This window comes from Pongo abelii, chromosome 17 (genome assembly GCF_028885655.2).
Source record: "Pongo abelii isolate AG06213 chromosome 17, NHGRI_mPonAbe1-v2.0_pri, whole genome shotgun sequence".
In the NCBI taxonomy this organism is placed as follows: domain Eukaryota; kingdom Metazoa; phylum Chordata; class Mammalia; order Primates; family Hominidae; genus Pongo; species Pongo abelii.
This window is the reverse complement of record NC_072002.2, coordinates 71,132,371-71,150,529: the sequence shown is the minus strand read 5'-3', so window position 1 is coordinate 71,150,529 and position 18,159 is coordinate 71,132,371.

Sequence of the window (18,159 nt, the reverse complement as noted above, 5' to 3'; positions counted from 1 at the left end):
GTTACAAAGTATGGAGAAAATTCTGATTCATATGTGTAACTAGAGGGAAATGGTAAGGTTTTTGTTTTTTAATGACATTTTACTTTGTAACTTTAGAATATTCTCCATTTCCCAGGAGATTACCACAGAAGAGGGTCTATAAAGTTGGCATAAAAACAAATTAACCTGATAGCATCAGGCTGTAGGTAGAAGTATCAAATTTGTTCACATCACTTGAATGTTTCAGTTTACTGTTTAAGGGTGGCTAAACATATTTAAAAGTGCAATTCAAATTAAATGTTTGTAGAGCCTCTGAAACACTGTGGCAGGCTCTAGGGTGAAGAATGTGGCTTGGAAACCATTGCATTGGGGGCACTTACAGAGATATTACTGGTAGCACTAGTATCATCTTGGGAGAAAAGTCACGAAAATCGGTGAGACAGGAGTGTGTGAGTGTGTTTCCTAAAAGCCATAAGCACTTTGGAGAGGGTCCACCTCCTATTTCATGATTGTTGGAACAACTTTTCTGCCCCACTCTTTTGTTGCTGTCAGAGTTTCTGTAGTTGATGCCATGCAAATTGAGGATGCTGGTGATGGGCTTGGAAGCCCTTCCTGAGCCTCAGGGTTCTAGAGCTGTGTGGTGTACACTGCTCGTCCTCGGCCACATGGTGCTTCTTACATTTAAATTTTATCAATTAAAATTATGTAAATTAGACATTCAAGTCCGCAGTTTTTACTAGGCACATTTCAAGCACTCAACAGTACATGTGGACAGCATAGACTTAGAACATTTTTATCATCACAGAAAGTTCAATTGGACAGCACTGTTCCAGAGTGAGAGCCACTCATCCGCCTGGCTGCCATTTTCAGGTTCCTCTTGAAAAGAGCTTATAACCCAGCATAAGATCATCTTTTTGGTCAACACAAACTTCCCCCTACATTGTATTAGAACTGCTTAAATGAAAGATGGGGATAAACACTTGGTAATATCTTCTGGTCCCCAACACAGTCCTCATTTGTAATGTTCCATGATAGAATAAGAGTAAACCAGAGCTTTTATTTGAGAATTCTCCTAAAGGATCATAATAGGTGAGTGTAATGATTAAGGGAAGGACTTGTGAAGCCAGGCTGCAGTGTCTGAATTCATTTAGCCACTTATAGGCTGTTTCATCTTGGGGAAATTAATCTGTGTGTGACTCTGTTTCCTGCTTTGGGATATTACTACTATTTACTTCATCAAATCATTGTGAGAATTAAGTGAGATATTGCATTTGAAGCACCTTAGCATAGTGACTAGCTCTTAGCATTTGTTATAGGTCACCCATTTTTATTACCATCACAACCTGCTCAAATGAGGAATTCCAATCTGGAGGTCATTCTTTGAACAATAGGTTCAAAAACATGAAGCATGAGAAAAATGATTTTTAAAAATTTCCCAGATGAGAAAGTATTAGTAAAAATGTGAACAGTGAGAAGGGTGTCTGGTTAGGATTAGAAATCATCAAATATCACAGATTTCTCATTTTTCAGTTTTTTTGATTCACCTCTTTAAAGGTCCTAGCTGGGAATGAATTTCTGTTATTGCCACATGCGAATGACATCTTGGCTGAAAATTAAATTCGTGGGTCCCAAATAATTCTCTTCAAACATTCAGAAATGTTGCACCATGGTTTTCTGACATTTGGCATTTGAGAGCAATCTGGCCCAATATTAGTTACCCATTGGGTTAGGGGTGTCCTACTCTGAGTTCCCACAGAATTAAACTCCGAGTCACATGCAAGTTATTTATTTGGGATGTGAAGGTAGTAGAGTAGAAAGGCGAGACATAAAAAGAAGGCAGCCAGTACAGGATGCATTATAGATGGTGTGTTATTGAGCCAGGTACCACTGTGTATACCTGGAGCAGTTAACTCTGGGAGCCAGTGAAAACACATTTCTCAAAGTTAACCTGTCAGTGAAATGAGAGTGCCCTTGGTATTTAATCACCAAATCCTGCCTGTCATTGGTTAGCACACTCCTGGGGTTGTTGGTTCCTTAGGTCTTGCAGACATCTGCAAGGGCAGGCAAAATGGCTGTAGTGTCACCAAAAGGCCTGATAAAAGAATCCAGGAGTTGGCAGCTAGAAATCAGCCTGGATTGCACTGAAGTGCTAAGGGTGAGGGCGCACAGTCAGGGACCAGCAGTGTCTGCCACCGAAGAGAACCTCTTCTGCAGAGATACTTGAATGATTGGCCAACTGATTAATTATAATTCCATGGGTTGCTCTTTTTTCCCTCTGCTATTTTGGACCTTTTGCTTTCTCTGGATGTCACTTTTTCTTAGTTTCTTTCTTTCTCTCATTCTCCAGAATGGGCCCTGGGCCTGTGCCAGGATTCCATTTAGGAGAAGGGGGAGCTCTTTGGCTGATTTTTAAGGTGCTCAGAAGAGTTTCTGGCATATATGCAGCTCTATAAGGATTTTTGAATCAAACAACTCTGTCAGGTAGGTACGATTACTTATTACACTCATTTTACAGATGAGAAAACTGAGGTTGTATAATTTGCCTAAGGTCACGCATGTAGTAGAAGGGAGAGGCTGAGTCCAACCCTAGGCCTCCTGGGTATAGCTTTCCCATTCGTGACCACTCGACAATTGCCGTACTTGACAATTATTTGAGATTTGCCATGAGCCTATTACTCACCTCCAGATGGAAAAAAGCAGGAAGTTGTTTTTGTTCCCACCAAAAAAGGTTTGCCAGATAATGTTCTGACATCTTGTTGTGACTGTTAATAGCATCATCTTCTAAACCCAAAACATCAAATCTGCATTTTCCCCATGCACAATTGGTGCTCCCTTCCCTGCGGTAGAATAAAAGCTAAATATGCTGTAAGCCTCAGTTAAGTTCTATAAGGTGTATGGGATATATGTATATAAAGCACACACACACACACGCACACATACATATTTTTTTTTTTCATAAAATACCTGTGGGTGTTTTCATTCTTTAGGTACCATTAGAATTCTGAGCACTTTGAATCAGTTTTTTGGCTTGGTGGAGTAGAGATGTGTGATGTAAGGTAGAGATGTAGGGAGGCATGTGGAGTTTAACTGAGTCCTGGCCACTCTCCCACTTAGGAAGTGCAGCAGCACCACCATTCCACGCTTAGGTAGGTAAAATGTCAGCACAGGTCGGAGAGGTCTATCTATGGAGGCATCTGCTCCCTGCAGCCCCATGAGTAATAGCCAGGGTGTGGAGTGAGTGGGAGAAACATCTACTCAGCAACAGAAACTGACTGCTGTGCACGCAGAACCAGTCCACAAGGAGAGAGGGAGGAGACCCGTGACAGTGGGCTGCCGGCGGCCAGAGGCAGCTCGCTAGCAAGCAGCTTCTCCTCTCTCCCTTGCTCCTTCCCTAATAGGACTGGAATCCACACTGGGATAGGTGAGATAGCACACAGGCAGATTGCCCACCAGATGGTACAATCTTCTATTTAAGAAATATTTGAAAGGGCAACAAAATACAGCAGAAATCATCCGACAGTCCACATGGCTAATGCAAAATTAGCCAAAATCATGGCAGTAGCAATGACGGGGTGTTGTGGGGTGAGTTGTAGGAAAGGCTGCGGAGAGGTGAGCACCGTGATATCATGCAGGGCAGGTGGCGGGGAGTCTGAGCTGCTTCTCCATTATGGCACTGTGGTGCTTCATGTGTTTCTAGGATGCCCAGTCTGTAGCCTGTGTTTGAGAAGTGCCAAGGCTGAGGGTGATGGCACAAGTGTGGCCATCCAACTTGTGTCTCCCAAACTGGGAGGCCTCTGGTGTTCTCACTCTGGATGGGGTGGGACTTTGTTTGTCGTTGCTGTTCTGTGGCTCTTTCCTCATTTCCATACCTTGGTTGAGTGGCTTTTTCTTCCTGATGTCCTGTTACAGCTCTATTTGTCAAAACCACATACACCATCAGCATCAGCATGATCATACTATTGTTCATTGAGCTCTTATTTTGTCCCAGGTACTGTGCTAAGCACGCTACCTCATAATAGCTAATGCATGCTGAGTGGTTGCTACATACCAATCACTGTTCAGAGTGATTTACATATACTGTCTTATTTCATCCCCACAACAAACTAATGAAGTAGGCACTGTTATTATCATTTTCATTTCACACAAGGGGAAAGTGAGGCCTGGAGACCCTGAATAACTTTCCCAAGGCTACATGATTATCAAGGGGAAAGAAATTTGTCGACTCCCGTCAATGCTGTTTGATGCTATACTCTAGTGCCTCTGATACGTTCTTTTTCTCTTTTCATTCTTCTATGACCACCCTGTGAAGATGTCATCATTTCTAGTATATATAGTTAAGGAATTAGCAGTTTAAAGAGTGTAAGAAATTCCCTGGGGTCGCATGTCTAACAAGAGTTGTTTGTCTTATTCCAAAGCTGGTGACCAACCACCATGGGAGACCACCTCTTTTCCACCAGCCACTCTTGCTCCCTCTCTCCCAGCACTGACATCCTCAGCATCCATGCCTGAAACCTCAGCGACACATTGGCTTTGTATTTTGTTGTTTTCTAAGTCTTATTTCTTTCTCATTTAGGTTATCCTCTTTCTATTCCCCTCTTCTCCATTCCCATTGCTACTAGCTAGTCAAGACGAGGTTTCTTTGCCTTCATAGTATTACTAAAGTACTTGCCATTAGTCCCCATTTGTCTTTCCTGCAAAGATACTTCATCCCACACTATGCCATGACTCCTAGGCATGAGCCTCCAAGACAGACCCTGCCTGCAGCATTCTAGAAGTGGATGAATGATAGAATGTTTTTCTCTATTATCTAGCCCCTAAGACTACAAGAAATCTTTGTATGTGCACACACATTCACCACAGTGTAAAAATAGAAATTTTTACTCTGGTCACGAATGGGAAAGCTATACCTAAGAGGCCTAGGGTTGGACTCAGCCTCTCCTTTCTACTACATGCATGACCTTAGGCAAATTATATAACCTCAGTTTTCTCATCTGTAAAATGAGTGTAATAAGTAATCATACCTACCTGACAGAGTTGTTTGATTCAAAAATCCTTATAGAGCTGCATATATGCCAGAAACTCTTCTGAGCACCTTAAAAATCAGCCATGGAATTATATAAATAGATCTACATAAATACATTTATAAGAATGAAATTTTGAGCAGAAACTGCTCTCATTGTTTTTATAATGGGTTCTAAAGAGAGAGCTGCTGTCTTATAGGGCAAGTCGGTTTTCCATCGAACATTTCTCTTTGACCATCATGGAGGGAATGTCGGTAGTTTTGATGTTTAATTTTCGGAATGCAGTAAGGCTTCATTATTCATAGAAGATGTCTTCCTGGGAATTACAACAGACAATGGAACAGAAATGGGATTGACTAACCCATTGACCTTGTATCACGAGAGCAGAAAGAAATAAAAACTGAACAGACCCCCGTGTTTTCCATCCCCCTAAGGGCTCTGTCTGTTCTCAGGCCTGGGCTGCTTTCTGTTTTCCCCTCTGGAGGGTTCCAGTATCAAGCGTCTCTGTGTTAATTAACTCAGCATGTGGCACATAAAGGCCTGACAGCAGATAGCTAATGTTTTGGATATGCACTCAGTTTAAGGATTAGCTCAATTCCAAAGGACAACTTAACGTTGCCACACTACCGTTGACACTTGGTGATCTGAGGCAAATTTCCGGTTCTGGGCAATCTTCCTTCTGCCACCATCACACATGTGGACTTCAACTCCTCCCTCTCTGCTCTTAGAAGCTCAGACAAAGCAAACCAATTTAAAGACTTTCATTTGATCTGAGTAAAATCAGAAAGACACATCTTGCAATTGCTGGTAAAAACCAACAATAAACAAAATCCCATAATATGGCGGATTATCTGTGCCAATGTTTGTTTCTCCTACTATGGGAATTTTATTGTTTAAATACATTTATATGTATATAATATCAAGTAAATACGTGTGTGTGTGTGTGTGTGTGTGTGTGTGTAAGTAATAAGTTTATAAGGGAGTTTCACATCTAAGATAGCTCCAAAGCCAAATTCCTTAGAATAGGTGTGTGGTGAGAAACCAGTATGGTTTGTCTTTGGCCTGAAATATTTTTGAACATAGAGTAGTACAAAGGTTGAAAAATGACAGGCGATAGGCCACATCTGGCCTCTTGACATGCTTCATTTGGCTTTGTGCAGTGTTCTTAAAAATTTATAATTGAAAATATGGGACTTTTTTTCAAAGTTTTCATTTTCGGGTTTCCTTGTCTGGGTCTGTACTTCTTCACGGGAAAACTTGACAGGAGCCAAGCAGCCCTGTTCCTTCCTTGGATGGGGCACGTGTCAACTTCATTACAAGCACACAGGGTTTGAAGTGCCAGTTCCTGAACCCCAAATTGTGCTTTCTCGTTGTTCTGCCAACCTCAAGTTTGCTAAATCTCCCACTTAGTTCCTGATAGGTTCTTGGCCGTTTTGCCCAAAGTAGTCTGTTAAATAGGACACGCTGGGTGGAGTTGGGCAGGGTTCATCTTGGACTCACTTTTTATTTAGCTTTTACAAAGCAGGGTTTTCATGACTATTGACCAGCTGCCCAGAAATTACCTGGTGAGTTCCTTTTCAAAAATCAAAACAAACAAGCAAATATAAAAAAAAATGGAAAGGCTGACAAATTTAGCCATTTGGCATGGCATTTAAAAATGGATGTAGCAGTATTTTTAAAGTACTCTTTCAAATGTCATGACAGCTGTCCAAATTTGTAATTTTAAAATATATTTTATGTTATCACATACATTTGCTGTACACTCTATCAAATATATGACTAATATGTGAAAACAAATATATGTGCCACCCTGCTGACTCATGCTCTTTGAGACATTGGAAACTCCTTGTGGCTGGAAAGAGAAGCCCAAGGCTACCAGTGCTTTTCTCTAGGGTGTTTGCTCAAGGATCAACTTTCATTTCCCCTTGGAATGAAAGGCACATATCACAGAAGTTCCACAGAATCAGGCGCAAATAAAGAAGACAGATCTTAACTTAAAGACCTGAGAATGGTTCTTTAAATCATTCATTCATTCATGCGTCCATTTATTCATCTATTCACTCACTCAATTAATATTTATTGAGCAACTACTATGTGACACCTGCTATGATGTTAGATGCCATCAGGGGATAAATATATGGACAAAATTTTATGTTTGTTTTTTTTTAAGGAGCTGTATGAGTTTCTAAGGCTGACTTAACAAAGTGCCATAGATTGGATGGCTTAAACAAATTTATACATTCATGGTCTCACAGTTCTAGGGTACAGAAATCTAAGACGAAGGTGTCAGCAAGGTTGGTTCCTTCTGAGGGCTGTGAGGGAAGGATCTGCTCCAGGCCCCTCTCTTTGGCTTATAGATGGCTGTCCTCTTCTCCCTGTGTTTCCCATCATTTCCTCCCTTGTCTTGTACTTGTCTGTGTTCAAACTTCCTCTTATTAGGACACCAGTCAGTCATATTGGATTAGGGACCACCCTAATTAGCTCATTTCAACTGAATCACCTCTGTAAAGACCCTGTCTCAAATAAAGTCACATTCTGAGGTACTTGGATTAAGAATTCAACATGAATTTTTTGAGAGGACACAATTCTGCCCCTACAGGAGCTTCTAAGGTAATCATTTCTATACTCTAAGTTAGAGTGCTTCTGTTTCACTTGTTGGTCCTGCTGTTTCTTTTTCTTTTCTTTTCTTTTTTTTTTTTTTTTTTTTTTTTTTGAGACAGAGTCTGGCTTTGTTGCCCAGGCTGGAGTGCAGTGGTGCAATCTTGGCTCACTGCAAGCTTCACCTCCAAGGTTCACGCCATTCTCCTGCCTCAGCCTCCTGAGTAGCTGGAACTACAGGCGCCTGCCACCACACCTGGCTAATTTTGTTTTTGTATTTTTAGTAGAGGCGGGGTTTTACCGTGTGAGCCAGGATGGTCTCGATCTCCTGACCTCGTGATCCACCCACCTCGACCTCCCAATGTGCTGGGATTACAGGCATGAGCCCCCGCACCTGGCCGGTCCTGCTGTTTCTACTGGCAAAGGCATCTGTCTTCCACTGTTGCTAATGACCATCTCATCTATTCCTAAGCTGTGCTGGCCTAAGAAATTTTAGAAGCTGATAAGCCTAGCTTGACTCTGCGGACACAAAATTTCAGGAGCTGAACATGGGATGGAGATACAAATGAAAGGGCCTTGATTTCAGGTGTACCCATTTGTAACCTGAAGAGCCAGCTTATGGCCAGGAGTGGAGATAAAAGATCCCTGTAGTGTTTTCTAGTAGGATAAGATGGCATGAAATGTGGGTGGACAGAGAGAGAAGAGCCAGTCAAGATAAGTTCTAGGCCAGTTAGACAGAAACGTTCTGGGAAGTAAAAATCTTGGTAACACAGAGACTGTAACAAACATGACCCATGTAACTCTTGATGTGCACGAACAAAGGGAGAAAGAAGCAAAGAGCAGCCAGAGATCTAGGTCCGACTGGTGGGGTTTGTGGAGAATGTGCCGTGAGGCATGAGTTGGGGGTATACACTCAGGAAGTCTTGGCTGACATCCTTAGACAAGATCATGCCAGAGCCCAGGAAGACTCTTGTGGGGCCCAACTCTGAGCAAATCTGTGAGGTAGGGACCCCATCCTCATTATACCCTTTTCCCAAATCTTTTCCTGTCTTTGCCTTTTCATTCTGGCATCTTTCCTGTTTCATTTTTCCGGTATCCTCAGCTGACCCAGGGTACAATGAGAGCTGAGAAAAATCTTAATCTCTTTCAACAGCATGCTAATCACCTGGGCATCTTATTAAGATGCAGATTCTGATTCAGAGGGTCTGAAGGTGGGCCCAGCCTGGTCCACTAGCCACACTTTGAGTCGCAAGGGTTTATGGGATGATGGAGCCCAACAAGTTTCCGCGAAAGCCTTGCTCTCTCCTTCAGGAGCTCAAGGCTCAGTGGGTTCCCTGGTTAAGAACAGAAGATGCCCCTCTTTGTTACTGCAATCACCTTAACTTTTACTAGCTCCTGTATTCATTAGTAAGGGTTAGAGAGAAAAGAAAAATAACAATAGCGTTCTTAATTAGATCCCTGAAAAAGATACTGCATTTCCACTGATTAAGGCAATTAAAGGTGCAAACATTGCTGCTCAAAAGCTGACATCTTCAGGTGTCTCATAACAAAAATTAATACCACTGCTAGCTGTGCCACCTAGTCATGCTGTAAAGAAAATTAATTACTGCAACCAAACTAATAATAACAGTGCAGGCAGAGTTGTAGCAATCTTGTGGCTTACCGTTGGAGACTGAGCAGGGACTTTTGCCTCTCTGCTACCCATGAGCGTAACTCAGCAATTGCTGACTGTAACATTTCTATTGTATGGTTTATGCTAAATATGCATATCTTAATTGCATTAGTCAAAATAATTAGCTAATATATTTTTGCATAATGACGAGGTAAGCAAATATCACCATAGCTCAGTGGTTCTTGCATGAGTAAATTTGGAAAATTAATAGACTCCCAATTTCCTAATTATCTGCCTTTTATTCCATGCTCAAACAAAGAAATGCTACTGCACACTCCTGGGCATCGTGTAATTTAGTTTGCACCTTGAAAATTTTAAAGCACCTGTGTTTGTTTTCTCCCTGTTTTGCAGGAAAGTGATGTAAAAGAAAAAAATACAGCTCCTTCCTTTAATCACTCTTAAATTGAAATATGAAGAAAGTTGTGGATCAATACATTTTAATTTCTACATGCAAGTGGTATGTTGAATTATAAGGTGGTTTTAATGCATCAGAAAACTATTATAAAATTAATACAATTGTCAAGATTCTTTCCAAAGTGATAGTCCACAGCAAGCACCCAAGTTCTAGAGGAATGGTGGCATTTCTTCTTACTGTCCTTCCCCTTGAATCTAGCAATCTTCCCAGTTTTGCCTAGATGTTTCCCCATTTTCTCACACTTGCAGGTCAATGGTGCATGCACTAAGCATCATGGTCTCTACCTGAGGACAGTGTGGTTGAAAAATAAAGCTTGCTGCCTTGACAAACTGCTTGGCAGACAACAGCCGAATTCCTTTGGGTTCCATCTTATTTATTTGGGCCTGTGATTGGGAACCAGACTAATATGCTGAGCTACCTCATCAAACATCTTTCTTTAACAGAGCCTGGCCATTCCTGTCTAAGGTGTCAGCTCTTCTCAGTCTTCATGAGAAAGCATATTCTTAGCATGCTAATCTAATGCATAAGGAACACAAAAATCTGCCCAAAAGGACATTTGAGCAATATGCTAATATCTTCTGAAGAGCTTGGAAACATTCTTGCCTCATGCCTTCCAATGGCAGGTTTCAGGCCACCACTTAAACGGAAGAATGTGCTGGGGCCTGAAGCCCACCACATCTGGATGAAATCCTCATGCCAAGCCCTAAGCCATCAGTCTAACAGTAGACAAGTCATTTAGGAGAGAAAGCAGCTGGGTGAGAATTTCCCTTAAGTTTCTGATGAGTCTTTAGATTTCTGGTGGCTTATGGGAGAGCAATCTGTAACCTGATAAGGGAAGAGATCTTCACTGATGTCACTTTGCCTCTAAACAAGCTCTGATCGAATCAATTCCCTTAGCAGGTGCGGTACTTGTCAGGATTCCAGCCTTGAGACCACTTGGGCTGCCTGTCAGCAAACTCCATGTAGGTGTCTGGAGCAGGTAGCAGCTGCAGGCTGTAACGTCCTCCGCTACGGCATTCACTTCCAGGCTCACATGCAAATCGCCAGCAACTATGAAGAGAATGTATGTAAAATTTATTTTAATTTGTGCATGTGAGTGTAACAGGCTTTAATTAAGATGGAGAAAGAGATAAAGACATGCTCAATGGTGTGCATGGGTGAGGCCATGAAATTGCAAAATCCAATTTTATAGAATGCTAGCTGGTACAAGGGGAATAAACCCAAAAGCGAAATTCTAAGAACACACCTTGGCCCATTAGCAAAGGGAAGCTGGACTTTGTCAACCATGTGCCAGATTACCACAAGGGCAGTTGCACACAGGAGGCAAAAGGAAAGCCACTTACAAGAGATGGGAACGGAAATCTTAAAAGAGAAAGTAATGCAGGAAGAGAAACAAAGGCCAAAAATGGATATGCTGAGAGAAAAACCCACAATTATTGAAGATGAAAACATAAGGGGAGAAAAGTAATTAGAAATTAGACCACAGGATGGAAGAACATAACCAAAGCAAAAATTAGCGGGCACACAGATGAAGCAAATTGGGGAAGAGAGAATAAAAGACCTCAAGAATGGGGAAAATACCTACCCAGTCCTCATGGTCCAGGGCTCAGCTTCCCATTGCTTCTGAGGCTTAGAGAGGTTATGCCTGTGTCTCAGTTACAGATCACCCTTTATCCAGACTAGAAGCTGAGGGCAAAGAAAGGAAGTTGGACATATTTTCCATCCTTCCTATAACTCCTCAGAGTCCTAGATGAGCCATATCTTCCATAATTGTCAGACACTTACCCTGGAGCCCCCGTCTGAATGAGAGAGGCTCCCACATATGATGGCAGGGACACAAGGCTGGATGTGGGCTTGCAGCAGGAGGTCAGACTGGAGGGGGAACAGGCTCAGGTTTTTGGCATGATCATATTTGGCATGATCTAAGGTTTTTGCGCTGAATTCTGAGGATAGCTGAGAGCCAGTTAAGGGCTTAAAAATAGCATGGAACACATGGTCAGCAAATCAATTGGAATAAACTATCAGTTACTGAGTAGCTAACCTTTACATGGAGATGCAAGGGGGTGAAAGACATATTATTTGCTTTCAAAGAGCTAATATTCTTAAATTATAAGTAAATGATTTTTTAAATTCCCCAAATAATAGAGAAGCCATATCTCAGGAGAGAGAGAACATGATAGCATGCAAATCTCTGTCACTCAACGTGTGATCCGTGGACCAGCAGCAGTGGTATCACTTGGGGGCTTGTTAGAAATAAATGCTGAAGCTCAGGCCCATTGAATTAGAATTGGAATTTAACAAGATCCCCAGGTGATGAATATCCTAAGTGTTGACCCAGAAGCCTTGCAAAAATACTAAGTGCAAAGCCTTCAGTGAAGGGCAAGATTTTATGAAGGAAGAGTAATGCTATAATTTTGTTCAGTAGAGATCAGTTTCATTGTCTGCTATGAGTCTGGTGCTTTAGGGGATCCATAAAGGCACAGAATAGGTTCCTTACAAATGTGGGGAGCAGACAAAATGTAAAAACTATCAGATTTTTCAGGTACTCACTCTGTAGAAGCTTAGAAACTTGGGGAAAAGGGAGGGAAATCCTGGATTCCCTAAGAAAAGGGGCTTGTATGAAAATTTAGACAGGCCTGTTTCTTGCATACCTGGGCTAGAGAAACAGTTCCTACTTGCTGCATTAATTGAACTAGAGTAAGTTTTGGAAGAGGCAGAATGGTAGGAAATGAGGGGGATGGAATCCCTTAGGTATATCTTCCATGTTGCAGACTCTACATGAGTGATTTTACAAAAATACAAGTTAACTAGAATCTTCTCTAGATTAACAAGATCTAGAATCAACTAAAATTAGTGGTCTACCAAACCATCAACAATGCAAACTTCCTAGAAGAGCTCTCCTGGCCTCGTGTGGGCTGGCTGCTGCCCATCTTTCTGCTCTCCTGTACATTAATCTGGTACCACTGCTCCACCTGTCATGGGCCCCGCCATATTGAAATGCCGGCTATTCCCACCTGCCCCCTTTTCCTTTTGTACCTAGTGACTTTACTCACATTGTTTCCTCTTCTTGTTATAGCCCCTCTCACCTCATTTTGTATATCCTTTGGTAAATTCATACTTGGACTTTGAACCTTTGAGACGGAATCGCGCTCTGTCACCCAGGCTGGAGTGCCGTGGCGATCTCGGCTCACTGCAAGCTCCGCCTACCGGGTTCACGCCATTCTCCTGCCTCAGCCTCCCGAGTAGCTGGAACTACAGGCGCCCCCCACAACGCCTGGCTAATTTTTTGTATTTTTAGTAGAGACGGGGTTTCACCGTGTTAGCCAGGATGGTCTCGATCTCCTGACCTCGTGATTCGCCCTCCTCGGCCTCCCAAAGTTCTGGGATTACAGGCGTGAGCCACCGCGCCCAGCCTACAATGCTCCCTGTTGTTCCATGGTGTCTTGTACACTGCTCTATCCTCCCCCTTATTGTAATTAATTGTTATCGTGTGCGCTTCATGCTAGACTCCAAGATCCTTGATGCAGTTAGGGTATCTTATTCATGTATTTCTAATCCCTATCATTATACTTTGGACTTAAGGAATACTAATTTAATGAAAAGATAAATGAACATGTGAATGGATGAATACATGTATAATGAATGGATGACATCAGATTATAGAGGGCCTCGAATGCCAGGCTAGAGAAATTGGAATTCCTTGTGCAGCTGTTGGAAGAAAAATGCAGTAGTAGGGTGTGGGTAGGATGCACTGATTCAACTCACATGTTAAGAAGTAAAATTAGAAAAAAAAAAATGAAGAAGAATAAAGCACATAAGCAGAGAGAAAAAGAAACCTCAGTGAGAAAAGCAGCGACAAAAATCTGCAAACTTGTTTTGTCATAGAAATGTCTTATCTTCACATCTGGAGACTTGGGCAATTTTAGGTGGCAGAAGTACTACATGCTTTTGTGTGTGTGTATACCCCTTGGCAGGCTCTCCAATAAGCCCCGTCAATGGCAAAAGTCATTCGGTAAGGGTAGGGTGGCCTTACCTTCAAGATTACCTGCTCTAGTGTGTCCTGATGATTTATGGGTGTGATTTTGGATTGTTGCACATTTCCTCTATCATTTCCAAGATTATTTTTACTTAGGCTATGGGATACGTGGAGCACAGGCAAAGGAGGTGCCATGGTGTGGAATGCTAACAAAGGGGCGCATTGGCTCCTGTGCTGTCACCTGTTGGCCACTTGCTTACGGGTGGCATTTTTCTTTTATGGTTATGTGAACAGAATCTTTGAGTTGCTTCTGCCTCTTTTGCTCATTGTTGTTTCAGAGATGAGTAAATGTGTACATTTAGCAGACTTTAAATTGCCTCGGTTCTACTTTGAGTTGGCCTTCAAAGTATTATTTATTACAATACAATTATTAGAGCAAGGAATAAAGTCAGGGACTTTCATTATCAATTCCAAATTTTAGGAACCATGCTGTGAATTTGGCAAAGGAATTCTGTCTGGGGGAAGCTTGGAGAGCTCTCAAGACAGCATTCCTAATATAGGACCTCAGTTCCCACTGCAGCTTTGACTGGATGTGAGATTCTTAATTCAGGTCCCAATTTTTTCAGAATGTTATACTGGGCTGTTAAACAGCTGCTGTGTTTAACCACAGATGTGGGTGCATTTTATGGATGTGATTCCTGTGTGTATGTGTGTGCGCGCCAATAAACAAACATGTATATATTTAAAACCAATATTGACACAGTGTTAAGACTGAAATCTTTGCCGTCAAATCAGGAAATTCCAAAGTTACATTTCCTATAACAGTATCCTCTTAGTCTCTTGCACATCCTGTATATTGCACTACAGCCGTTTAACTCCAAAAACACATGGGGATAGACTACTCCAGGCCTAAGCTGGCCAATGTAAAGCCACTATCAGAATTATTTGATTTTCGAAGTGCTTTAATTTTGTCTTAACTTCATATTAACAAATTAAACTTTGACTTAGAAAGGCAGAAGAGAAACAAAAGGAATCAAGAAAGGTGTTTTCATTTCTAAGTCAAAAAGAGACACATCTAGTTTTATTCTTCAGTTAATCATCTTTATCCAAATGGAGGCTAAAACAGCAGAGTAAATGTTCCTCATCTTAGGCTCAACACTCATTGTTTAAACCTTCTACACTCAAAAATAGGAAACCATTTTTCTTCAAAATTGGCTTCCATTCCCTTCCTTAATGAGGACTACAATCTTGCCAAATTTGAAGTTCACAGCTTCAGTCATTTTTGAATTGCAGAAGCACAGATAAAACATTTTGATATTTTTTTATGATGGAAAATATGCAATTTTCCCTATCTAGGTGTATGGTAATATTCGCAGATATATCACATCTAAGTTTAGATTTGAATGAGTACTCTGGTGTCTAAGTGCCGGGCAACTAACATAAATGAGTTTTGTTGGATTATTGCGTGTTGTCTTCTGGTTACCCTTCCATCTGGTTCCTTTTTATGGCCGTTATCTAGTTGGAGTGGTTTGTCAACAGGTGTGGATTTGCCTGGAGACCACAGTCTGACTATTATCTGACTCTTAACTTGGTGCCCCCCATGTTCTTACTTTTTGATCTTAATGCTTATCATGTTTCTGTCTTCTTTTTTTTCCTCCTTCCAAAATCTTCTGAGAGTTGCCAGATAATAAGAGACAAATTGTGCAAATTAAATGTCAGGAAGTGGTGCATTAGTAAGTGAGCTTTTTGCCATCAATGGTACAGCTGATTCCTCTCTCTCTAAGCCAAATACTTCTCCAAATTGGAGTAGGCTTGATGAATTTCTTTTTTTTTTTTTTAAGTTGAAGTATGACAGCTGCTTATTTTCGTTTTTGTTCATCTGGTGAAACCAGAAGGGGCCCAAAGAAGTCATTAGTGTCCACTGTGTGGAGGCTCTAGGAAATGCATTGAGGGTAGAATGCATGAACAGTATTGTTCACCATATGTAGACTAGAAACATCCTTATGTTCAGGGTCCATGGGTAAGAGAGGGAGTGTGTTATAATTAACTGTATAGTACATATGGTGGACTAGAAAGTTTACTCCTTGGAGACTAGTCGAGCTATAAAATCAAACAAACAATGAAAACAGAGTCAATTAACAATGGCTCTATCAAATGTTGTCATATAGCTCCTATGGTTTGGGTGGAAGACTTGAGGTCAGAAAGCACAGGCATGTCCTGACCCTGGGCCCCCACTTTTCTGGACAAAGCAGAGCAGGCTGTGTCAGATGAAGTTAACAGAGCCAGTCTACAAGAGGATGGCTTAGAGACAGAGGGAGAGAGAGAGAAAGAAAGAGAGAGAGAAAGAGAGGGAAGCTGCATCTGCCACTAAACCTTTCACTGTGGATTCACTAAGGACCACTAGAAAGTCCAGGAGTGAGTCCTTCCCTCAGAGCCCATGTTCCGATGGCTATCTGGGCTTGTCTATCAACATTGCACTTCATCCAACAATAGGATCACTAAGAATTTCATGATCTGTTTCCATAGCCCCATTTCCAGGGATCATGCAGCTGTGAGTCTGCTGACTGAATGGAAAAATATTGGTCTGACCGGTGGCTTATGTTATGCAGGACAGTGAGTATTTTAAACTGGATTAATCTGAACTTCCTCAAATGTAGACAAGCTTCTATGCTTCTAAATTATGTCCTTTGCCAAGGATGACAGAACTCCACGCATCTCAACTCTCCAACTGCAGAAGAGTCTGGCTTTTCTTTTGAGGTAGCCTAGCAGGCTCTTTTGCATCTGATGCCTTCCAGATATTCCTTGAGATAATTTTAACAACCTTGAGAGCCCCGTATACGTTAACAGGTATATCTGCAAAATGTAGGCTCTCCTTTTGCACTGTTTGTAATGCATTCACAGTCACATCTGATCACATTAATAGCTGTTCCAGAGCCTTCAGTGCCTCCCTGTGGCCCTTAGGATAAAGTCAAAACTTCTAACAGAGCATAGATGACCCTTTTCTCTCTGGCTCTTTTGCTTTTTCACCCTCATATTTCTTCATTCTACCCACTTTGCACTCAAGATGTTAACCTCTACTGAAGTTTTTAGTTCCCAGAGATTGTTGAAGGCCTTCCTTGACCCATCTGTTTATTCTTCCCCACCTTCATTTTTTGAATTTAGATTTCCCTGCCACATCTTAATACATCTTGAGTAGCTTGTTGCACATCTATTATAAGATTTACCATACTTCTTGTATTTGCTTGGTTGCCTTTCCCGCTAGATAATAATAACCTCTGTGAGATCTGGGACCACTGTGTCTGTCTTGTTTGCCTTGAGAACTTTATACCTAGCACCGTGCTTGGCACATGGTAATCAACGAACATTTGTTAAGTGTTGAATAAGTCATTTTTATTATAGTTATTAAGATGACATGATATCTTATTATAGATATTAAGATAAAGATGCTGTGCATTAGCCTAATGTTTCTTCTTTTTTAAAAAAAAATTTAACTGTAAAAATGTATCTCTTTGCTAATTTATCTTAACTTTATTCTGCTTTGAACTTTGTTGCTTTCTTCTAGAAGTTTCAAAATGGCCTCTGGGCCCAAGACGTTCAAGCTGCAACCTAAAGAGTTGTGAAAAAAAAAAAGTCCCTGGGCGTCTTATAGAATGCTGTTGATGGTACCCAAGCCCTAGGGTTGCTTTTCAGGTAATACTAGCTTCTAACAAAACCTTTGGAGCACTTGAATCTTTTAAGCTGGTACTAAGATGTGTTTGCTTCAAGTAAAATTCTGTGGTATAACAAATGTCTGCCTGGTTAAGTTCTGGTGCACAAAGATTTGTGCCTCTAACTGAGAGACTGGCAGCTAGGAGCACATACATGAGACTTGCATATCTCAATCAACATACGATGAAATGGAGAAATTTAACAAGAAGAGCATAGAACCTCAAGGCTCATCCAAACTTAGCCCTTCAAGAAGGAGCAGACAGCTACTCTGCCCTCAAAGATTCTGCTCTCTGCCAGTTATGATACTTAAAATGCCCACTGCTAGACTCCCTTAGAATTTTATTATTAATTATTTAATTATTGCATTGAACAAATGCCTTTTTAGAAGAGAAATACATTAACTCGTTAAACTCATTTTTATGGATTAATTTCAGTCCAGATCAACTAGACTAACTCTTAGAAGAGAGAGAACAGGACATTGAGGAAATGAAATTCTAACAATAAATAGCCACTGTCAAGAAGGAGAGAGGGCAGGATGCAAAAGAAATGCTAAGCTTGTGTGGGTATTGTTTGGCCAGAGACCTGCAACTGGAAAGTGGAGTGGCAAAAGGAACAGGATACTCTCTCTCTCTCTCTCTCTCTCTGTGTGTGTGTGTGTGTGGTGTGGTGTGGTGTGTATAAAATCTGGAGTCCCAAATCTGATGAGAATGGTGCCATTAGCAAGCTTCACCTCTTAGATTTTGTCCAGGCCCATCAGGGGTCAACCTCATGGTTTTCCCAGTCAGGAGGT